Source organism: Microtus pennsylvanicus, chromosome 22 (genome assembly GCF_037038515.1).
Source record: "Microtus pennsylvanicus isolate mMicPen1 chromosome 22, mMicPen1.hap1, whole genome shotgun sequence".
Taxonomy (NCBI): Eukaryota; Metazoa; Chordata; class Mammalia; order Rodentia; family Cricetidae; genus Microtus; species Microtus pennsylvanicus.
Genome location: NC_134600.1, coordinates 33,620,556 through 33,644,976, shown reverse-complemented (window position 1 = coordinate 33,644,976; position 24,421 = coordinate 33,620,556). Strand labels below are relative to the sequence as shown.

Sequence of the window (24,421 nt, the reverse complement as noted above, 5' to 3'; positions counted from 1 at the left end):
AGGGAATTTATCACGATTGTACATGTAATCCAGTCATCATAGTCATAAGTATTTATCCAAGTGAGTTGAAAACTTGTATCTGCACGAACTTTTACATGGTTTACAACGTATACCTAATCGCTCAAAACTGGAAGGAATCCAGAATATACTGTAATAGGAGATTGGACTAAAAAAAATCTGTGGTTATATTCATACGTGAACATTATGCTGAGATGAATAGACGTGAGCGACCAAATTATGAGGAGACAAACGAGAAACCCTTGGGTGTTCACTGCTAAGTGGAAGAAACAAACAGAAAAGTTTGTTTCTTATATAGTGCTCCATACTATATAAGACCCCAACTGTGTGGCATTTTCAAAAAGGTGGGGCCAGGGTGTCAGTAACAATAGTCAGTGACTGGAAAAGCAGAGGGATGAGGGAAACACAGAAGTTTGTTAAGGCAGTGGACATTGCAATGGATACAGCCCAGCCAAGTGCTAAAACCCACGGGAGCCAAATAATACAAAGAGGGCATTCGGAGATAGACTATGGGCTTTTCCTGATATTCTATTAGTATTGATTTTTCAGCTGTAACAAGTTCACCTCAGAGAGTGAGATGCCAGAGAAAGGGGAGGTGGGTGGAGGGCAGGGTGGGATGAGGCAGATGGAAGCCTGGATTTTCTGTTCAGGATTTTTAGCAGGCCCAAAGCTGTTGTAAAATACAAAGGCTAAATTGAGGGCGGTGCCAGATATTCTGGAGGGTGAGGCAGGGAGGGAAAGGGCGGAAGAGCAGGGAGGAGAACAGGAAGACACGCAGATAAATCAAACGAGGCAAAAGGGAAAGGAGGGAGAAGAAAGAAAACCCCAAGTCTACAAAAACAAACAATAATAAAAAGTGTATCTTGAAAACAAAACCAGAGTTTCAACTTTTTTTTTTTATCATTAAAGTATTAGTTTGCCATACACTTCATATTGGGTGACAAGGAAACCTCGATCCTGTCATTTTCCCCTTTTAGGAAGAATCATTTCCAGCTGCGAGCTGCCGCATGTCTACTGGAACCTGCCTCTGGCATCCACGCAACTCAACAAAGAGAGCATCCGTCCCTCCCCAACATTTCCATCAGCTTTATGACTACCGTTAATTCCCTTCCCATCTTGCTTGTCCTGACTGCAATTTCTTACTGATGGTGGCTGCCCTTGCTCCAGCGCCTAACAGCTCTGTGTCCCGGTAGTCTTTGCTTGCAGCCACGTTCTTTCTGTTTTCTGTGGTGACTGCACCTTTGCGACATTCTCAGAAGTGACTGCTTGGTAGTTCCTGCTTGTCTTTTCTTTCAAATGCTGGCAGCAGCTCTGCTCTTGGTGGTTCTAGAAGACAGCCACTGTTTTAAGGAAGAGTAGAATCTCACGCTCCTACCTGCTTCTGTCAAGTCTGCAATCTGTGGAGGGCTGTGAACCTCTTGAATGACCAGATTTTAAAAACACGTATGTCTAGGGCCATCTACGTAATGTGCTCCTTCAGTAAATCCAAGTATCTAAGTTCCTTCTGCATGATATATACTTCCACTCATTTGTTGGGATTTGCTGTTATCCGTGGTGTGGAATACTTGGGGCAGTTCATCTCATTCTAAACTTGAAGGCTTTTTATAAATTTGTGCCACACCCATCAATTCTATGACACATTCTACTGTTTTAAATGACAATTGGGGTCTAAGAATGCTTTAATTTCTGATAATGTGAAAACCATGACAACTCTAGGTGTCTTTTGTATTCATTTACCCATTCAAAACACACTGTGCCCACACTCCAAGCTAAGTACCAGGGACAGTTATTGCTGAAAGTCAGGGTATTAAGATGCAGTCTCTTTTTTCAGGGTTATCGCCAAAAAATCAATTTTCAATTGATTATTGAATGCCTACTATGTGCTGGGACAAGATGATTTGTGGAAATGAACTCTAGTGTAATAACTGTATCAATAGAATAATTGTCAAAATATAGAGATCTTAGGGGAAGACGTGATGACCTTTACAGAGGCACGAATGGGAACAAGCGAGGTAAATAGTCCAGGAATATTCAAAGTAGATTTTAAAGAGAAGTTCCCAGAGGAGAGGGGAGGAAAGGGTCTGGTAGTGAGTGCATATATCACATCAGTGAGAACAGCAAGAGAATATGATACACACACACAAACACACACACACACACGCACACACACACCAGGATACTGTTCAGCCACACCGAATGAAATCATTAAGACCCTGACGGGTATGCAGAACCAAGCAGTATGTGTTCTCATACAGATACAGAATCTGAAAAAGTTGATCCCCAGAAATTGAGAGTAGAGAGGTGGAATCGTGGGCTGGGAAGAGTAGAGAAAACCGGGTAAAGGAAGGTTAATCTGTGGCTCCTGTGTGACAGATAGGAGCAAGATGTTCTGGGATGCTATTGTAGAGTTTGTGACTGCAGAGAACAATAACGTATTGTACATTTCAAAAAGATGGAAGAAAAGGTTTGGAAAGTTTCAACACAAAGATATTTGAGGAAGAGATGAGAGATGTTTGAGGAAGAGGACCTTATTGAACTGAATTTAAACGTTACACAATGTTTCTTTGTATCAACACTTCACATGTTACTCCGTTAGTGTGTATACTGTAATGCTTCAGGTATAAATCTAAAATTCACTTCAATCTTAAGAAGTACTCTGATATTCATGCTGTTTTCTGAATGAACGTTAAACATTATGAAGGCAGTGACTTATATTTTCTAATAGGCACTAGCCAAAAGCTACAAGCACATGTATGTAAGACACACACATTTATAATCTGCACACCACAGCAAATGTCTTCCCAGAGAGCATCTCTGTAAATTACACTCTTCAGAGCAACTCAGTCCCTTAGAACCACAACCGGAGCCACACCCTTCTCCTGCCTCCTGTCTGAGGATCCCTGGAAGGGCATCTTTAGGCTCTGCTCCAGGTGTTAACAATGGTCAGGCATTGTAAACATTTAGCATTAGCTTCCTCCCAGTCCCATGAGGAGTTCCCTGCTTTATTTTATTCTTTTGTCCACAACCAAACTGGGTATTTTTTTGGAAACCTTGTGGAAATTTCTAGTTTTGAAAATTGGCATCAGATACTCCTAGATGCTGGTGTAGGTTAAAGACTTGAAACCAAACTCTAGAATGGGTAACTGATTGATTCTGGAGTAATCTCTTTAGGCCTGTTTCATTTTCTTCGAATCTGGAATAACACCTACTTAGGGTTACCATGAGAATTATGTTATATGATGTATCTAAAGTTTGTAACAGAGCTGTAGACATATGATATGTTCTTAACAGAATGGGTCCTTTCTTCCATGCTGAAACAAAACCCATACCCTCATAAGTCTGCTAGGCAAGCGCTCCTCCACTGAACTACTTCTCCAGCCTATCCACATTTCTCTTCCTTCTTTCTCGTCTTCCTTCACCTTCCTACCTTCCTCATCTTCCTCACTTCCTTCTCCTTCTCACCCTTCCCCTCCAACTCTCTCTGTTGCTCCTTCTCCCCCTCTTTTTACAAGAGTAGTAACAACGGCAGGGAAATAAAGACAAATGCTTGCACACACCCTATAAAAAGTCATCAGATAGTAAGCCAATGGTTCCCATTTCACTGAACCCTTAGACAGCTGTTCCAGGTCTGAATCATTGCTTCTGTTGCCACAGGTGAAAGGAGAATACAATGTAGATTTGCTCGGCTCACACAACTATTCATTTCATGTGAGCATTCAAATCTACCTCTATTTCTAAAGCATAGCACTGTTAAGAGCATACCGATTTGAAAACTAAACATGCTTTTTCACATAAACCCACTAGCTCCTAAAGCCTTACATAGTATGTCCAAATGCAATTTAGATAATTGTTTGCATTCTTCTGTGTTAAATTTCTAGTCTGTTTGTATATATTTTTAATAAACTGAGCCAGACATCATGTTTTTGTTGGAATGCTAATGTACTAATAAATGTTTTAAATAATAATAACAAGCATTCAGGTCCCGAACCAGGAGTTACTCGGTGAACTTATTAGTGACGTGACTTTCATGCTGCGGAGATGCCAGGAGGTGCTGAGCAAGGTACCGGCTCTCCACCACCTACTGCAAAAGGAAGGACCTTGGGGAGACCTTCCCTCATCACAGGTGGTTTTTGTTAGGCAGCCTTTGCAAGAGTTGGTGCAAAATATGGAATGCTTCATGAGTTGGCATGTCATCTCTGCGCAGATGACATGCTAATCTTTTTACCGTTGTGGTTTTAGTATGTGTGCTGCCAAATTGAACACTGTATCGTGCTGTTCAATACAGAAAACGCGAGGGAGAAAAACAAAACTACCAATAGCTGCTCTTGACCACTAAGCAGAGGACGGTGTTGCAAGCGCCATTCCTCTTCTGGTTTGTGTATTTGTGGATAGGTGTCTATCGTATCGTTTCACGAGTAACAAGAAAATGGTAAGGAGATTGCCTTCTATTCAGATCATACAGAGCTGTCTTTTCAGACCCCAGGGAACAACAATCTGCTGTTTGTCACTGAAGCTTTTCCGTTTGTGTGTTTCCTTTGTTTGTTTTGAGAAGTGGCAAAAGTACTGCAAGCCAATGACTTGTTCTTCTTTCTGGTTTGTATGCAGAAGGCGAGGAGTGGGAAAATTTAAGTGTGAAGGCAGTAACTGTATCTGTAAGCCAGAAGCTGCTGGCAAAAGGAGGGGCCTTCGTCTGACCAAACAGTGTACAGAGTACTTTTGCACTTTTTAATCAGAGAAATAATAATGAATGCATTTCTATATTTCAGTAAACAGAAATTGATTTTCCTTTGTACCAATTTGCTATGCTTTAAAAATTTATGTGTAATTGATAAACTAGGACCCTTTCAATGTGGCAAGACATTTTTGAACTTGATAAATACAGAATATTTCATTAGGGATGGCAGTACCTCACAGCAGGGTAAACCATTCAAGACAGGAGAACCCAGCCTCGTCCTTGCTACCTAGACATACTTTGCAGAAGCCTTGGTGAGTAGAGGCAAAGAGTAGCGTCTGCAAGACTACAGCTCATCTTATTCTTCAGTGCAATCTACCAGGGTCTTAAAACCGAGCCCAATAAAAATAAAAATAAATGAATTATAAATACAACAGCCAGATATTTTATACTCTTTAAGAACCAGGGCGTTATTGACTACTTCATCCTTACATGGTTTGGAAACTACACAGGTATGGTACAAGTTCTATGAATTTAACCCTTCTCCACTTCCCTGCGAAGGTGCCTGGTGAGAAGTCAAGATAAGATTTTGTTAGTTAAGTGTTCACTGAGTGCGCTGTAAAACTTTACTGAAGACTTTATTTTCTCTCGCATCTTTTCTCTTTCTCCAGTGTTTTTGGTCTTGCTACACGCAATTATTTTGAAGCTAATATTTCAGCGAATAGGCAAAGATCTTGAGACATTGCAGTGATTTGAAATTCCTCAAGCCATTTAGCGTGACCTTTAGGTTTTGAAAAGGTGAATATTTTACATTTCTGTATACTGACAAGATAAACGTACATCTAAACTAAGTGAACGTTAGAACAGCCTTAGCCGTTGAGGCAGATGCAGAAATAATGACCGGGGAGAGATTTCACAAATTCTGAGTTTCTTTTCACTCTTGGCATCTGACTTCACCAGACTTCTCTAACGCTCCCCAAAGAGACAATATAAAATAGCCATTTTATATCCAAGCTCTGTGCACTCTACCAGCTACTCTGATACCACATAATTATGCTTATTTTTTAAATGGATTGTATCAAAGCTTTTAGAAGACAATCTAGCCATTTGAGGCTTGATTAGGTAGCAGAAAGATTTGCTAGTGTTTTTTAGGAAAACGTTTGTATGTAAATTAACAGAGCAAGGCTATCCATGTGAATATCATATTCATTTCAAAACCCCCCTTTAAGATTCAAATCCAGCTTGCTTCTCCCTGGACAATATGCCAGGAGACCTGGCCCCTGATCCCTGGAGAGATGGCCCCCACCACTCACCACAGGGCAGGGTGAACCAATCCTGAGGACATGCACGTAGGGGGGCTGGCTCCAAAGACTCGCCTCAGGTAGTTGGCCCCAAGGGCCGGGTCTGACCAGCTTGGCTACTATCTAGGCCCACAGCCAGGCCTTGGTTGACCCACCCAAGCATCTACTCCATCTAGGACCTGCTGGAGCTGGGGAAGAGATAGGTCCTGTGTAACAATACCTCAAAGATCTCAAAGACCCGTGGTAGTCACAGGATAACCTGTAGGAGTTCCCATGAGGACCCAGAGATTATGGTGTACCAGAAAACAGAGGCCTTGCCCTAGATCAGTGATTCACTGCAACAGACATTTGCCGGCAAAACCAGTGGGGCAAAGAGATAAGGCACACTGAAGCCTTCATTGCTACCAGGACCAACAAGGAGGTGTTAGAGAAACCAAAAAGAAGGAACAATGAGATTTTTCTATTGTAATTTTTGTTTTGTTTTCTTTTTCCTTTTTCTTTTGTTCACTTGCTTGCTAACTTTGATTTGTTTCCTATGGGGGGGCCACAGTAGGGATGAGGATGGGGGGGGACCAGGAGGTAAATGCAACTGGGATCCATGATGTGAAACTCCAAAGAACCAATAAAGAATATATATATTCTTTATATATATATATGTGTGTGTGTGTGTATTCAAATATGTATACACACATAAATGTATTCAAATATATATACACACATATATATACACATATGTGAATATATATATACATATATGTATTCAATAGATATATACACACACACATATATATTTAAATCCTGGACTGAAGACAGCTTTGTGGTTAAGAGCACATATTGCTCTTACAGGGACCTGAGTTAAATTACCAGCACCCACATCAGATGGCTCAGAACACTTGTATCTATGGCTCCAGGGTGACCTCAGCAAAGGCATTAGATGGTCCCAAATGGTAGATCCTGAAATGTCAGCAAAAATCCATCACTTCTTAACATGAGGACTGCCATCAACAAGAATGCCTGGACCATACTCTGCAGTGTCAGCATGTGACCCACAGAAATGAGTAGTGTTCTGGTCTGCACTTGGCATTCCATCTGCAGAGCCAAGGCAATTCCTGTGAAACCAGAAGCCTGTGGCGGTGAAGAGGAAGCCCACTTGCCCCACCAACAGCTCCAGAGTACCACACTTTAGAGGTGAGAATACCCTGATGATGTGGGATTCCCCTCTGTATGCTGGGAAAACTATTGGTTAATAAAGAAACTGCCTTGGCCTGATAGGGCAGAACAGAGGTAGGTGGCAAAAACTAAACTGAATGCTGGGAGAAAGGAGGCGGAGTGAAGGAGAAGCCATGAAGCCCCGTGGGAGACAGATGTCAGAACTTTACCCGGTAAACCATAGCTACATGGTGATACACAGATTAATGGAGATGGGTTAAATTACCATGTAAGAGTTAGACAATAAGAAGCTAGAGCTAATGGGCCAAGCAGTGATTTAATTAATACAGTTTCTGTCTGATTATTTCAGGTCAGAGCTGCTAGGTGGCTAGGACACAAACAAGAAGCCTCCTTACAACACACTGACTTTTTCAACCACACACACACACACACAAATAAACAAACAAACAAACAAATAAGTAAAGGAAGGAAGGAAGGAAAAAAGGAAGGAAGTAAGGAAGGAAGAAAGAAGGAAAAATATAAGAAAGAAAGAAAGAAAGAAAGAAAGAAAGGGAATTGGATACTAAGCATTGTATAAAGTATTGTGTGTGTGTGTGTATGTTTTCTCAAGATTTACAGGGATTAATTCTTCACTTTGCTTTAAGTTTTTCTCATGTCTTAACTCACTTTTTCTTGATGAGGGAAGACAACCATATTTTTCTGACAGAACATATCACTAAATATTAAGTTGCTGTCAGGGCTGGGGAACCTCCTTAGTAGGTAAGCATGCAGTACAAGTCAGAAGACCTGAATCCAGTTCCCAGAAACCACATTTAAAAAGCCAGACATAGTGGCTTGTATCTGTAATCCCAGAGCCCCTACCATGAGAGGGGAGTGGATATGGGAGGGCGGGGTGTGAGTGCTTGAGGGACAGTGAGCTTGGAGCATGCAGATAGTAGATCAGGACAGACCTGTCTGAGCAAAGGGGGCAGAAGGAACTGACTCCCAATTATATCCTCACACTTCAGCAAAAGCTCCTGTTCTCTCTGTCTCTGTCTCTGTCTCTGTCTCTGTCTGGCTCTCTCTCTCTCCCTTTCTCTCTTGTACATGCACACAGAATGACAATACCCTAGGGAGCAGAAGATTGACAGGACTTTGAAATCAAAAGGCAGGATAAAATCAGGAATTCTTTTTGTTTTTAAATGGAAAATATAATACCATTTGAAATCACTCTGTATTCTTTGGATCTAGGCAACCTTGGGAATGGCACTTGAAAGTGTGACATTAGAGAAGCATTAAGGAAAAAAATTAAAATCCTCAAGGAACTTTTGTTTTGTTTTGTTTTTCGAGACAGGGTTTCTCTGTGGTTTTGGAGCCTGTCCTGGAACTAGCTCTTGTAGACGAGGCTGGTCTCGAACTCACAGAGATCCGCCTGCCTCTGCCTCCCGAGTGCTGGGATTAAAGGCGTGCGCCACCACCGCCCGGCTTCCTCAAGGAATTTTAAGAGTGAAACGAGGTGCCATGGCCACATGGACTGCCATGGGTCTATTATCATTGTGTCACGGTTTTAATATGCAGAGTAAGTCTCTGACCAGCATTTGACGTAGTAGAGGAAAATTAATAGGCATGTTTTGACAAAAATGTCCCCTAAATGTCATCCTGAAAGCCTTTACTGATTTTCATATTAAATGAACGTTTAATATTTTCTTCCCAGGCAGGCTTAAAGGTGTAAAACTGCAGCCCATAGGCATGTTCAAGGCCACAGCAGGCAGAGACAAGGGGGACAGCCTCCTGCCCTCTCAAACCAGCATGGTCCCTGAGAACGTCATCTTTGATGTGGCCGCGGCAGAACTTCAAAGAAACGTGAAGGGTTAGTATTCAATCAGCCCACGAAATGATGCTGGCCTGCAGCTTTCTATAAGGTTGGTGGAGCTGAGGGACGTGTGGGTCTCAATCTGAAGGCAGAGTCTCTGAACAGCAGGCCACTCCATGGCTGTGTCTAGAGTGAAAAGGCAGCCATCAAAAAGGATGGCTCCTGCTGTAATCTGCCCAGCAGACTTGGTGCCTGTGGCTCGCCTTGAGAGCAGAGAGGTTGTTTCTAAAGAGATAAGCTGAGGATCTGGGAGCATACCTCAGAGGGGTCTACCACAAACACGAGGACCTGAGATCTGAGACCCCACACCCACATGAAAGTTGAGCGTGGTGGTGCATGTCTAGAATTCTGGCTCCAAGGGATGGTAAGATAGTAGATCCTAGGAACTTCCTTGTCAACCAGCTTGGCTAAATCAATTCAGGAACAAGGAGAGACGCTTTGTCAAAAAATACAGAGAGGTAATAGAGGAAGATAGCCAGGACTGAACTCTGGCCTTTAACATATAGGGCAAGAACCCACACATTTGTACACACGTGAATACATAAACGCACACCTCCAACACAGAGAGAGACACATTGGGACCTTTGGCGGCTTGCAGATAAGAAAGCTGCCTGAAAGTAGTTGAGGAAACAGGGAGGCCTTTGCAACTGTCCCGTGTCTGCGGAGAGCTGTTTTTTTTTTCTTTTCTTTTCTTTTTTTTTTTGCAGAAGAGACAAACACAGGTAAAAATCTCTAGTTGAGAGCATGAGTGGGCTTAAGGTTTCACTGCTGAAAGACAGCAGTATTTAAGGAAGTGGAAGTGAAATGTAAACCAAAGAGTCACAGTGGCAGAGGGCTTTGTTCACCACTTTCTCGTCGGAGACTCTGAGGCGCAGTAGCTTCTGTGCAGACGTGAAAATATGTGTCAGTGGTGCAGAGCCAATTAAACACGTGGGAGTGAGCGCTATTATGCAAGATCCCAACATCTGAGGGGGAAGAGAAAGAAGCAATGTGTTCTGGGAAACTCCCTCCGCCAAACAGAGCTGGTGTGAGGTTGAGAAAGTGACAGGCCCGGGAGAGCAAAAGTAAACAGAGTTTTCGTTCGGGACACTGAGGAGAATAAGGATCAGTACTATTGTTCATGTCTACTGCACATACTAAGTAGTTCCTCAGTAAGCGCTTTATCCCTTGCATGTATCAAGAGTCCTAGAATCGAAGAAGAACCGAGCAAACATTTGCTCGAGATAATAGGATCGAGGAAGTCAGACAGGAACTGACCGGGGGACAGAGATGAGCCAGAATGAGTTAACCTATCCCTGTTTGGTTTATGTGCAGAGCAGCAAAGAAGATAGCATACACAAAGTGCTTCCCACCGTTTCTGACACACCAGAGATGCTCAAGAAATGCTAAATAACATGATTGCCACCACCATTACCCTCGGGGTGAGGGTGTGGCAGAAATGCTTCGTGTTGCCAGGACTACCAACACAGCTCCATTGAAATCCTCTCACTTGTGCGTCAGCCCTCTTTGATTTTGCTTATGTCCCCTGCAAGCCATGGATTCTTTTATGCCAGATATACTAATGTCTTCTTCTTTTATTTTCAAAATTCAGTGGGTATCTGTCAGAATTAGGCAGAGAGAGAAAGAGATGGGGAGGGAGACACTGGAACACGTATCCCTAGATGGGATGTCTTCATCAAATCCCTTTCCTCAGAGAACCCTGTAGAAGAGGGGCTGAAAAAGTGTGTAAGAGGCAGAAGGAATGGAAGACGCTGGGAGATCCAAGCCTTCTGAATCGACTGAGCAAGGCACATGTGAACTCATAGAGTTTGCAACAGCAAGTACAGGGCTTGCATGGGTCTGCACCAGGTTCTCTGTGTGTATATTATAGCTCACAGCTTAGTAATTTTGTGTGACTCCCACGTGTGTGAACAAGTGGGTCTCTGATTCTTGTGCCCTCTCTTGAGACTCTTTTCCTTTTGTTGGTTTGCATTTTCCCATATCAGTGCTGTGGGTTTTGTTTTATCTTACTGTATTTAATTTTGTTGTGCTTGGTTGTTATCTCTTAGCTTGTTCTTTTCTAATGGGAGACAGAAATAGAGTGGAACTGGACAGAAGGAGAGGTGAAGAGGAACTGGGAGGCATACAGAGGAAAAATGCAATCAGAATATATTGTATGAAAAAATAATCTCTTTTTTCAAGACAGAGTTTCTGTAGCTTTGGAGCCTCTTCTGGAATTAGACTAGGCTGGCTTCAAACTCACAGATATTTGCCAGCCTCTGCCTCCCAAGCGCTGGGATTAGAAGTGTGTGCCACCAGGGCCTGGCTAACATAAACTATTTTTAATAAAAAGGGAAAATTCACTGGGTAATTTTGAGTTTATATCTATTCTCCTTCTGAACTAACATTAGTCAGTTACTACTTTTGGGAACCCCATCTCTCTCTGGCTTTGAGCCAACTACCCTGTTCACATCTCTCCCAAGTCTGGAGCCATGTCTAGGTCCCTACAACTTATGGGATGTGAAAATCTTGGGAACATGAGCAAATAGGATTCTAAAATGCTCTTAAAACTGTATTTTCAGCAGGACCAAAACCCTACCATATTTCTTTATAGACCACTTTTGATTTATTTACTTTTTACAGTGGTGGGGCTTGAGTGGATGCTTTATCAAATGTTCTACCATGTGAGCTATGTCTATAGCTGTAGACAGAAGTTTCTGTCCCACCTGGTCTTGCGGCTGCTCAGTCCCAAAGAAATACATAGAGGTTTATATTAATTATAAATTGTTTGACTTATTAGCTCAGTTTTATTACTAACTAGCTCTTACAACTTAAATTAAGCCATAATTTTTAGATATTTAGCCACGTGGCTTGGTCCTTTTTCTTAGTAAAGCAGCCTCATCTTGCTTCCTCTGCATCTGACTTGTGACTGACTCTCTGCTTTTCCTCTTCCCAGAATTCTCCTAGTCTGGTCACTCCACCTATACATTTTGGCTGGTTACTGACCAATCAATGTTTTATCAAACTAGTACAAGTGACAAATTTTTATAGTGTACAAGAGCATTATCCCACGGCATATGGGAATTGAGTGAGTACTTATCAAATGTTCCATCAATAAGCTATGTCTATAGCTCCACAAAAGATTTTAGAAAAACACCCCATATGTTAATCTTAACATTGAAAGTAGCGTCTATTTTTACATTGTGGATCAAATGTATTTGTTGTAAAATAAAATAAACGAACTGTTTCAGAAGTAATACATTAAAATGGGAGAATGTCCTTAAGCAGATGATGCTTTTCTTGAGTTTATTTTTGAGTGACCACACTTCCCAAGGCAGCTGTAAGGAGTTCTTGCTGATGAGGTAGAGACAGTCTGTGAAGTTTGACCCTGTTATTGTGATCAAGCTTCAGGAATAACTTTTGGAAATTGTTTGGAAATTTCATAACACATATATTTTAAGTTTTCTGCTATGGTCACTATCCCTCATATCATTGTTTCAGAAATCTAACTGGAAGGATGAGTTATTATGCGTTTTCAAAATAGTAGTTAACCTGGAGAATATAACAAATTTTACAAGCAAAAAAATGTCCTCCTCCTCCCAGGAGATCCATGAGTCCTGCTAGGGCTCTCCTCTCTGCCTAACCTTTTTCTCTATGGTTTGTAGCTTGGTTATCATTTACTTAATGACTAATATCCACCTATTAGAGAATACATACGATATTTGTCTTTCTGGGTTTAGGTTACCCCACTCAGGATTTTTTTTTTTCGAGTTCCACCCATTCGCCTGCAGAGTAATCCTCCACTGTGTAAATGTACCACATTGTCTTTATACAATCTTCTGTTGAGGCACCTCTAGGCTATTTCCAGTTTCTGACTATTATAGGTTTTGTGGGTGGACTGGGGGCAGGTGGCAATGGGAGTGCATAGTGGGGAAATGGGATAAAGGAAGAGATGGCTGGAATTTGGGGGCATCTGGGGAGCAGGGTGAAAACCTAGTGCAGTAGAAACTTCCTGGAATGTGTGAGGGTCATTTGAGTGAGGACTCCTGGTAATGGAGGTGATGCAGGCTGGACTGATCATCTCTTGTAGCCACGCAAGGCTTCCAGTAGTGGGACTAGATTTTATTTGGTTGAATTGTTGATCGAGGAGGTCGCATAGATATCACTAAACAACTCAGGCTGATGCTTGGACAGAAGGTTGCTCTCCACAAACAAACAGCATAACCCCAATATCTACCCAGCTCATTGAACAGAGAGAAGTAGACCTTGTGACTGCATGGAGCCTTCATCTCTATGGTCTATAGGCTCTGTAGGCTGCTGAAAGATATACATGGTCACCAGTCCAGTCACAAAACATGGATCTACAATCTGCCATGCCTGCGAGAGATGCTGGGGCCATGGTGGATCAGAACACGTGGGAGTGACCAGTCATGGCTTGATTTAACTGGAGGCCCGCTCCACAAGAGGGAACCCATGCCCAGCACTGCTTGGATAGTCAAGAACCAGAGACTGGAAAGCCCAGAGACCTATGGTATAACTGAATATGACTGGTTTTAGAAACAAACAAACAAACAAACAAACAAAACCCAATGAAATGGTTCTTAATGATCTACGCTCATAATTTGGTGTCTTGTCCAATTGTCACCAGCAGGGTTTCCTCTGGCAGCAGATGGGAGCAGAGGCCCACAGACAGATATTATATGGAGAGTCTAAATTGGTGGTCTCTATTGGGCCTCTGTCCTTGGAGCTCAGAGCTAGGATCTCAGGGAATTCCACAGAAGAGCAAAGACTGTAGGAGTCAGAAGTCATGGAGGAAATCAGGAGAGCATGGCTCACTGAATCAGCTATGCCAAGCTGGCATGGGCTCGCAGAGACTGAAGCAGAAAACGTAGGATCTACATGGGTCTGCACCAGGTCCTCTGTGTATGTTGTGACTGTTAGCTTGGTATTTTTGTGGGACTCCTAACTCTAGGAGAGGGAGTGTCTCTGACTCTTTTGACTGCTCTCGGAACTGTCTCTTCTGTTGGATTCCCTGTCCAACCTTGGTGGGAGAGCTTTTGCCTTGTCTTATTGAATCCTTTTTGATAATGTTTGGTTGTTGTCTCTTGACTATCTGCTCTTTTCTGGAGAGGAAATAGAGAGGGTTGAGTCTGGAGGAGAGGAGAGGTGGGGAGGAGCTGGGAGGAATACAGGGAGGGCAAACTGTGGTCAGGAAGTGTTGTATGAGAGAATTTATTTTCAACTTAAAAAAAGAAAATAAGAAAAGGTTTTTTTTTTCGGTATTTTGAGTTAATCTGATAAAAATTCAGCAGATTTGGCTTGCTATATGCACACAGATGGCATTCTTTCGCTAACCCACTTTGTTCTGACCCTAGCAGGTGTCTGTAGGTCAGTCACTGGAAGTCACCAAAAACTAGGGCAGGCTTCTGAGGGTGTTGATCTTAACGTGCACCCCCTTGCATGGCAGCATAGCGACAGGCACATGGATGATACGGGGTTTCTGTCATATTCCTGACCCTAGTGCTTCAGCCTTGCCTATAGAAGATACCCCCTGAAATAATGAATGATTAAGAGAGGCCTTGCATTGGGAAGAATCCTTGGGCTAGTCTCCATGGAAGTTGCTGATTCGAATGCTTACGGGACCCTCTATGGACCAGAGAGGAGTGACTAAGAAAAGACGTACAGCATCACAGAAAACATTTGTGCAGGTTAATATGTACAAATACAGGGGATCCAAGGTATCTTCCCAACCACCAAGGCCTGAGAAATACAGATTATTTTTCCCCTCGGAGAGAGCAAATTATTTTCACAAAAGTACCCTTAGTGAAGGCAGAAAATGCAATTTATGCTATTTCATGGTTATAACTTTCTCACTTAAATTTCAGAGTTAAAAATGTTCTCCATTAGCTGTTAACATCTGTGTTATCAGATGTGCAAACTACACAGACTCTTTGTTCGTAATTCCTGCCACTTCAGCTGCTCACCTCTTGGCCCACTGCCAAGCCTGTTCTTTGCTCTGACTTAGCCTGTGTGCTTTGTCCCTAAAATTAGTCCTAGACCCAAAAGCTCGGCTTTAAACAGGTGAACATTGAGTACCAGCTATTCAAATGGCGCAGTCTTAGTGGAAGGATCAATTTCTAAATATTTACTTTGGCCAGTGGGCCCTCAAGTGCTCACTCCACAGAAATCCTCTATCCCAGTAAATGCAATCATTCCAGAGGTTAGTGCCTCTTTGCCTTGACCAATGTGAAGCTCCCTTCCCTGTCTTCCTTGCTCTTTAAAATAACGTCAGCATTCTAGCGTAAACACAGCCCTCCAGACCTGCTATTTACTTAGTCCTCGTTTTGCTTATTCTTTCCACTCCGAGGCCATTGCTGAACTGCATTGGACCTCAAAACACTGATTCTGTTTCTCTGAAAAGAGACAGATATGATGTCCCCTTCAACTCTGCATAACTGTGAACATATCCTGGGGATATGTTACTCTTACATTGGGAGCTACTTTTACAGAAGTTTTTGGTCAATTCCAAGTTGCCTCCAAGAAGAAAACACATACAAGTGTTGCATGCACACTTTCATGTGCTTAAAATAGATTTACAAATAATTAGAACAGGTGATGACTATTATAAAAAAAAGGGCTAGAAAATGTGTTCTATTTGCCTTTTGTTCTGCAAAGTTTTACTGATCTGTTTTTGGTGTGCGGGGGAACCTGGCTGGGAAGTCACCTCTGAAAAGGCCTGTGTAGGAAAATCACTGATATTTAGAGAGGACATTCTATGTTTCAAAGTGTCTTATGGGAACCTAACATACATAATAATTGGAAGCATGACCAAGGTCATGCTGTAGAACTGTGTTGGCATGTTGGCTTCACAAAGGGACTTGTCAGAGAGTGAGGACAGGAGTAGACACCCAGCTGTGTATCACTCATGACATTTTGTCCTGTGCCCCGGGATTGAAGAGAAGTCTTCTTTCTTCCTGTAAACATACTTGCAGGTTGTAAAGTTAAAAATATCTGCCCAGCTGAGAAAGAAATCAGAGAAACATCACCCTCACAATAGCCACAAATACCATAAAATATTTCAGAGTAACTCTAACCAAACAAGTGGAAGACTTATATGACAAGAACTTTAAATCTTTGAAGAAAGAAATTGAAGAAGACACCAGAAAGTGGAAAGTTCTCCCATGCTCTTGAGTAGATAGAATTAACATAGTAAAAATAGCAATATTCACAAAAGCAATTTACAGATTCAATGCAATGCCCAACAAAATCCCAGAAAAATATTTTGAGTACCTCTAAAGAATGGTACTCAACTTCATATGGAAAATCAAAAAAAAAAAAAACAAAAAAAAAAAACCTCAGGATAGCCAAAACAATCCTGTACAATAAAAGAACTTCTGGAGGCATTACATTCCCTGACTTCAAATTCTACCACAGAGCTACAGTACTGAAAACAGCCTGGTATTGGCATAAGAACAGACAAGAGGACCAATGGAACTGAATAGAATACCTAGATATTAATCCACACGCCTTCAAACACTTGTTTTTTGACAAAGAAGCAAAAAGTAACAAATGGAAAAAAATAAAGCATACTTAACAAGTGGTGCTGGCATAACTGAATATCAACATGTAGAAAAATAAAAATAGACCCATATCTATCACCATGCACAAAACTCAAGTCCAAATAGATCAAAGACCTCAACATAAAACCAGCCACACTGAACCTCATAGAAGAGAAAGTGGGAAGTACACTTGAACGCATTGGCACAGGGAACCACTTCCTAAATATAACCCCAGTAGCACAGACACTAAGAGAAACAATTAATAAATGGGACCTCCTGAAACTGAAAAGCTTCTGTAAAGCAAAGGACATGGTCAACAAGACAAAACAACAGCTTACAGAATGGGAAAAGATCTTCACTAACCCCACATCAGACAGAGGTCTAATCTCCAAAATATACTAAGAACTCAAGAAATCGGTCATCAAAAGAACAAATAATTTATTCAATAAAAAAAATGGAGTACAGACCTAAACAGAGAACTCTCAACAGAGGAATCTAAAATAGCTGAAAGACACTTAGGAAAACGTTCAACATCCTTAGTCATCAGAGAAATGCAAATCAAAACAACTCTGAGATTCCATCTTACACCTGTAAGAATGGCCAAGATAAAAAACGCTGATGCCAACTTGTGCTGGAGAGGTAAAAGGAATACTCCTGCATTGCTGGTGGGAATGCAAGCTGGTACAGCCCCTTTGGATGACAGTGTGGCGATTTCTCAGAAAATTAGGAAACAACCTTCCTCAAGACTCAATAATACTACTTTTGGGTATATATCCAAAGGATGCTCAATTGTGCCACAAGGATATGTGCTCAACTATGTTCATAGCAGCATTGTTTGTCATAGCCAGAACCTGGTAACAACCTAAATGCCCCTCAACCGAAGAATGGATAAGGAAAATGTGGAGCATTTTACACAGTGGAGTACTCCACAGGAAAAAAAAATAATGACATCTTGAATTTTGCAGGCAAATGAATGGAGCTAGAAAACATCATTTTGAGTGAGGTAACCCAGATACAGAAAGACAATTATCACATGTACTCAATGCTAAGTGGTTTTTAAATATAAAGCAAAGAAAACCAGCCCACAAATCACAATCCCAGAGAACCTTGACAACAATGAGGACCCTAAGAGAGACATACATGGATCTAATCTACATGGGAAGTAGAAAAGGACAAGATATCCTGAGTAAATTCGGAGCATGGGGACCTTGGGAAAGGGTTGAAGGGGAGGGGAGACACAGGGAGGGGAGCAGAGAAAAATATAGAGCTTAATTAAAATAAAAAAAGAATGTCTGCCCAGTCAGGGTGCTGTGTTAGCCAGTGTTCCCTTGCAGCAGCAAGTATCTGAGGTAATCAGCTTACAAAGAGGAAAGGTTAGTTTGATTCATGGTTTTATAAGTTCTAACGTTTTGGTCTGTGGTGAGAAATACATCATGGCTGGTGCTATGTGACAAAGCAAATGGCTCACCTCATGGGTGGAAGCAAAAGAGAGTAAGTCTAGTGTCCCAGTATCCCCTTCAATGGCATCTTAATGAAGAGCTCCTTTCTGGCTCCCTCTGCACCCCTCACATAAACACACACACACAATATACACACACATACACACATACACATACATACACACAAACACACAATATACACACACATACATACACATACATACACACAAACACACAATATACACACACATACATACACACAAACACACAATATACACACACATACACACATACACACAAACACACAATATACACACACATACACATACATACACATACATACACAGAAACACACACACATACAGAGAGAGAGAGAGAGAGAGAGAGAGAGAGAGAGAGAGAGAGAGAGAGACCCCGAGTATCCTCAAGAGACACAGAAGTCAGGAGAGGAAGTTGGTCAAGGTCTTCAGAGAACGAGCTGGCTGTGCTGAGAAGCACACCTAGAGCCAGCCCTAGCGTCTGCACACCTGATCCCTCTGAGTGCTGCTGTTCATGTAGATGGTTGTCTTTGTGTTAGTTTGCATTTGATGAGTTTTATAAGTATGGCTAATCCAAACAATTACCCTGTGGAATCCGACCCCTCAGAACACAGCAATGCCCCAGCTTCTGCAAAGCAGAGATTTGTACTGTTGTAGGCATGGCTGTTCCCCTGGTAGGATGAAGTCAAAGTATCTCACTGAACAGAACTAATTGGCTAATTGATATGCTTCAGACATCTTACCAAGCAAAAGACAGTTTAATTAAAACAAAATATTATCCATAGCAGTGGGAGCTAAACTAATCAGAGATGAGAAGCGAGAGTCGGGGCTGAAATGAACAGATTCCCTTCTATGCAATGCTAACGATAAATTGATGGGCTGCTGCTACCGGTAGGGTGACTGGCTGGCTAGCCAAAGCACAAACAAAGAGTTGAGTGTGCATCTTAGGAGATGATAAAATCAACCCTTCAAATTAAATGGGGGGATGGACTACTCATCAACGATACGGAGACAAGCTTGGGAAAAATAGCCGTGTTTACAGTTATGTTTGACTTGACCAGTAGCCTCAGTTATTCATTAGTAAAGACACTAGTTTTGCTTGAGAATGAGCTTAACTATAGCCCAAGGAGTTTTAAAACTCACCATGTAGTAACACACAGTATTTAGTGAGATAACCGCTAATTTATGATGCTCTGTGAGCCTTACCCTCACCAGGACCCTGATTCTCCGTAACGGGCTACATTATAATGACTGTTAACAGCAGGTGAATGTGGGAAGTAAGTTAATAGGCAGAACATAGAACAGCCTTAAAAAGAAGACCAAGTATCACTTTAAAGCCGCTTCTATAGGATAAGGTTGTCTTGCTCCTTATTCCCTTCACATAGTTAGAGATTATACAGAAACCCGTGAGTGCAGCTCCCTCTTGGGAGGGAATTAGGTAGAAGAGACAAGGAAATAGGCAACATTTTCACTGTTTATCCATTTGGGGCCGTGTAACATAGGACTTAATCAAATGATCAAGCTAAAAAAAATCATAACTATAGTAACAAGAAAAGATTCTGACTGGATGCCCAGGGCTTCCACTTAATACAGCTTTGGTCCAGTTTATTAAACTTAGAGAGACTTATTTTCTTATCTCAAAGAAGAAGATAGTTTTTACTACAGAAACTTACAGAGAAACACAGGAACTCTTTTCTATAACCTGTTTCCCTTGGAGATGGAAATCAGAGAACATGATCATGGGCCGCTTGTGGATGTGGGAGATTGGGGCTAGAGTTGAAGGCTATCAAGTTACTAGATCAAAGACTTAAATTCACATTATCCATAGATGTCTATCGATGCATATAATTTAAATGATACACATATCTCTATAGCATATTTGCACATAAGGCCTGCTAGCTACCCCTTATCATTTTGACTTCTGTACAGGGATCTTGGCTCTGCAAAATGATTTCACAACACCTGTTACAAGCTACTGAAAAATCATCTCAACTATATAGTGCTATCAGAATTAAAATACTACATTTTTTCCCCAAAGAAATATCTTAGGTCATTATTTTCCTCTAAATTGAATTATGTATTGGATTGTCTTCTCCACAGCAACAAGGAATGCGGGCATAGATCGTTATTGCTTTCCAGAACAACGTCTTGGAAGCTAAAAGCAAAGGATACGTCCAACATCTTGGCTGTTGCTCTTTCTGACAGACTTGATATATAGGGCTACTTGTAGCTGATAAACCTGAGTGAGGGGGTTGGCGGGCAGAGGTGACTGTGGGTGCCACCTCTCCAAGGGCTCAGGTCCTTGACTGAATAAAAAGGAGAACACAAACTCAGCAGTAGTGTGGTCTGCTCTCTGCTTCTCGACTGAGGATGCAATGTGACCAACCAGTGCAAACGCCTGCTGCCATGACTTCTTATCTTGTCACAGCAATGAGGAGAATGAGTACAGTAACTAGTACCCTGCATTTGAACCCTGGGCTCTACGGCATCTCTGTAACTAGTACCCTACATTTGAACCCTGGGCTCTACGGCATCTCTGTAACTAGTACCCTACATTTGAACCCTGGGCTCTACGGCATCTCTGTAACTAGTACCCTGCATTTGAACCCTGGGCTCTACGGCATCTCTGTAACTAGTACCCTGCATTTGAACCCTGGGCTCTACGGCATCTCTGTAACTAGTACCCTGCATTTGAACCCTGGGCTCTACGGCATCTCTGTAACTAGTACCCTGCATTTGAACCCTGGGCTCTATGGCATCTCTGTAACTAGTACCCTGCATTTGAACCCTGGGCTCTACGGCATCTCTGTAACTAGTACCCTGCATTTGAACCCTGGGCTCTACGGCATCTCTGTAACTAGTACCCTGCATTTGAACCCTGGGCTCTCCAGCATCTCTGTAAATAGTGCCCTGCATTTGAATCCTGGGCTCTTACTGCAATGGAATTTTGTCGTTTACGAGTATGAATGATTTCCACTGGTACTGTTTAGTCTGGAACTGCTGATATAAAATTGGGCGGGAATAATGAGAAGTTAGTTGAAAAGCTCTAATAGTCATTGACATATACTGCTCCCCTTGTATTGAATGTGTGTGTCAGTGACTCACTATAGGAAGGTGTTTAGAGCAGCCTGGCTTCTTTCTTCCTAAGGGGATAAAGTTGATCAACATAATTCATGGTTCCTCTTAAATATCGCTTTTGATGCAATGTAAATAGGAATCTAGTTCTTTTTATGCATATAGTGTACACAACTATAAGAAGTCTGTTTTGAGGGTTGTTGGAAGACATGTATGGGTTTGGAAAGCAGTTTGCATCTCTCCGTGTTCCAACAGAACACGAAAAGAGAGAGAGAAAACAACTCACTATTTGCTATAATTATGGGAGCAAACTTTGAAATAGAAAGAAAATTCTACTTTTTGGGGGTGAGCATAGAGAGACTCTTATACAAAGACGGGTGTAAGTGAATCAGGAGGTTATTGCATCTGTGGGATAGTCTACTTAACCACAAACTTCATTTTATTGTCAAGCCTGGAATGCAGAAGTAAATTCACATAAAGCATACGTTAACACTTCCTTTAGTGGTAACAATAAATTTTAATAGATTCTCCAAATTGCTTCTCAAGGTCTCATACATCTTGTTCTTGCCTCAGAGCAGATAATGTATATTGTTTTTCTATTCTCACATGTCCACACTGAGTCCGGTCTCTGATTACATGTATTGGGACTAAATTATTATTTTAGCAGTGATTAGATTGATCAACCTTATTGCATTGAGAAGATCACAGCAAAGGCTACATTCCTGCTGCTCCTTTACAAAAAAAGTGTAGTGTTATTTCAGCACGACAATAAAGAACAATTTGAGAGGAGTGGGGAGTGCGAAGAAAAGTCTATGTCAAATGGAGCTCCTTTTGATTCAATTATGGTTGGTGTCTTCTTGCAGAGAGGAGTTGACTGATCACAAGTTTTCTCTTCCATAAAAAGGAGAAAATGACATGAAGTGTCTCTCCAGGCTGCATGGGGTGAAGTAATTATTCAATAGGTATTCAAAACACAGTTACTAATATTAAAAATAATAAAAATAGCCATGGTAGGGGATAGGACTGTACCAAAATCAACTCTCAATTTTATTTAATGAGACATTTAAAAAAAACACTTCAAAAGTTTTCCTTCCATGTTGGCATTTGAAGAAGGCATGACAGACAAAAAACAATCTATTTTGCTTGGTTATTAGGAAATTACTTATAGAGGAAGCTTACACAGCCAGGAAGGAGCTCAGCAAATGGCAGAAAGTTTTAAAGCTACTGTATGTCCCCAGACAGCACCAGGATTTCTCCACTGCCATCTGAAGCCCAGAGCTATCTGGGCAGCCTGAGTTACTATGCTAACAGCTCTCAAGATGATAAACCTCCTGATGCTTTTAGATGGACATCACCGTTGTGTTGCTGAGTGAATCTGCTCTTGTGGTAATTTCAGTCTATATCAGTGTTTTTAAACCCCTGCCATGGTTAGAAAAGGTAACAGTCATTTCTTTGCTTGATTTGCCTGTGAATTCCCTGGCCATTTTTCATTCAGCACAGTAACATTCTCTTAGGAGGAGGCAACTTGTTTCCAGACAACCTAAACAGATAGTGGCCTTGTCACCTAGGAACAACTGACGGCATTTACTAAATTGAAAGCCACAGTTCAGTTGTTCAATAGCAGTGAACGAGACAATGTATACATTTTCATTTGAGTTCTTTGTTTTCCAAAATTAATTAAGAAATTATTTATGTGTGTGCATGTCTGCATTTGTACGGGGCCTGCAGAGACCTGCAGGCTACACCACAAAGACTCAGGAACTAAAGTTATAGGCAGCTGTGAAACATCTGGTACAGATGCTGGAAACCAAACGCAGGTCTTCTGCAAGAGCAGTGAGTGCTCTTAACCACTGAGCCATCTCTCCATCCCCGTAATATTTTCATAATTGATTCAAAACAATACCTTGAATCAATAGGAATAGCATTTAATTCAACAATAATAAAATTTAATAGCAAGCCAATTTATATGCTAAAGAGCACTATAGTAGAATGATTTGATAAAGTTTTTGATAGAAGTGAGAAAAACGAACAACGTTTTAGTAAGAAAAAGATGTAAGTATTTACTAAGTTTAGGGCAAGTTTTTCTTCCTTTTGGGCACCGTTTAAAGAATGCCAGGTACCATGTGTCTGAACGATAGTAGCAAACGGTACCCACAGCACCATCCCACTTAGTGTTATGTTGAAATCAGAGAAAGCTGAGAAAGAACTCAAGGAAGGTAATAATTAGAAAGCTGAAATTTTGGGTCTGTCAAATAAAAGTCCAAATCATGACACTCCAAGTTACATGCTCATGCTGTCTTTTTAGCAATTGTTTCTCAGAAGCTCCCGTGGCGTCTTAGAGTCAGCTTCATGCTATTCTATGTTCTAAGTTGATGGACAGACTTTAGAACTAGAGTCTTCGAGAAGATCTAAGTGTGTTGCATGAATTGAACGATTGTTTGCTTTTTGAACTTAATTTGTTGACCAGGCTGGCCTTGAACTCATGAAGATCTGACTGCCTCTGCCTCCTAAGAGCTCAGATTAAAAGCATGTGCCACCACCGCCCAGTGTGGGTGTGTTTTCATAATGGCAGTAAAGACTTAGTAATGAGTGTGGAATAAACAAAACAATCCAGTAGAAACTACTGTCTCTAAGAAAAGAAAAAGAAATAGAGACATATGGAAATACACATGTCTTAAACATACCTATAAACCATGGGTTTACATTGAATATGGGAAAAAATTAAAGACTAATTACATTATTGTCAACAGAGATAACCAACTGAGACACAGAGATCTGCCTGTCTCTGCCTCATAGGTTTAACTGAGGAGAGGAGATCTATCCTGAATGCCTGACTGCAGCTGTCATGTGATCATCTGGGTACAGCCGTCATGTGATGTGTGTCATGTGATGGCTAGCTCAGCCTCCTGTTGGCATATCTCTTCCCAGCCACAATTGAGCATACCCCTCAAACTGTGGGACACAATCAAGCACTTAACCTATGAGCTGTTTTTGTTGGGGATTTGTTACATCAGCAAGGAAGAAAGCTAGTATAAATACTTTTAATTATTTGCATTTTTGCATGACTAATGCTCAAGTCTTCAAGTTGGTTGGGTTTATAGATATGGCTGCAGAAATCAGCTTGCTTCACTTACAGCTAGGTAAATTACACTGCAAAGAATATGAATGGTTGATTACACATACAACCGAGAATCAGAGAGACTTTCTGTAGCCCTGAAACATGGAATAGGGATGGGAGTAAATCACCCACAAAAGGAAATTTAATTGAACTGAATAAACAAAGATTTAAAAAAGGAAGGTAGAATACACTTAAAAATA

General features: G+C 41.4%; 1 protein-coding gene and 1 non-coding gene across 7 annotated transcripts in view; both read right to left on the bottom strand.

The window, feature by feature from the left end:
- Magi2 (membrane associated guanylate kinase, WW and PDZ domain containing 2) overlaps positions 1-24,421 on the bottom strand; it is a 1,214,245-nt gene that overhangs the window by 353,297 nt on the left and 836,527 nt on the right. The window lies entirely within an intron of this gene.
- Positions 4,178-4,281, bottom strand: LOC142840095 (U6 spliceosomal RNA). Its single transcript, XR_012908885.1, has one exon. It is a non-coding gene; the product is annotated as a U6 spliceosomal RNA (small nuclear RNA).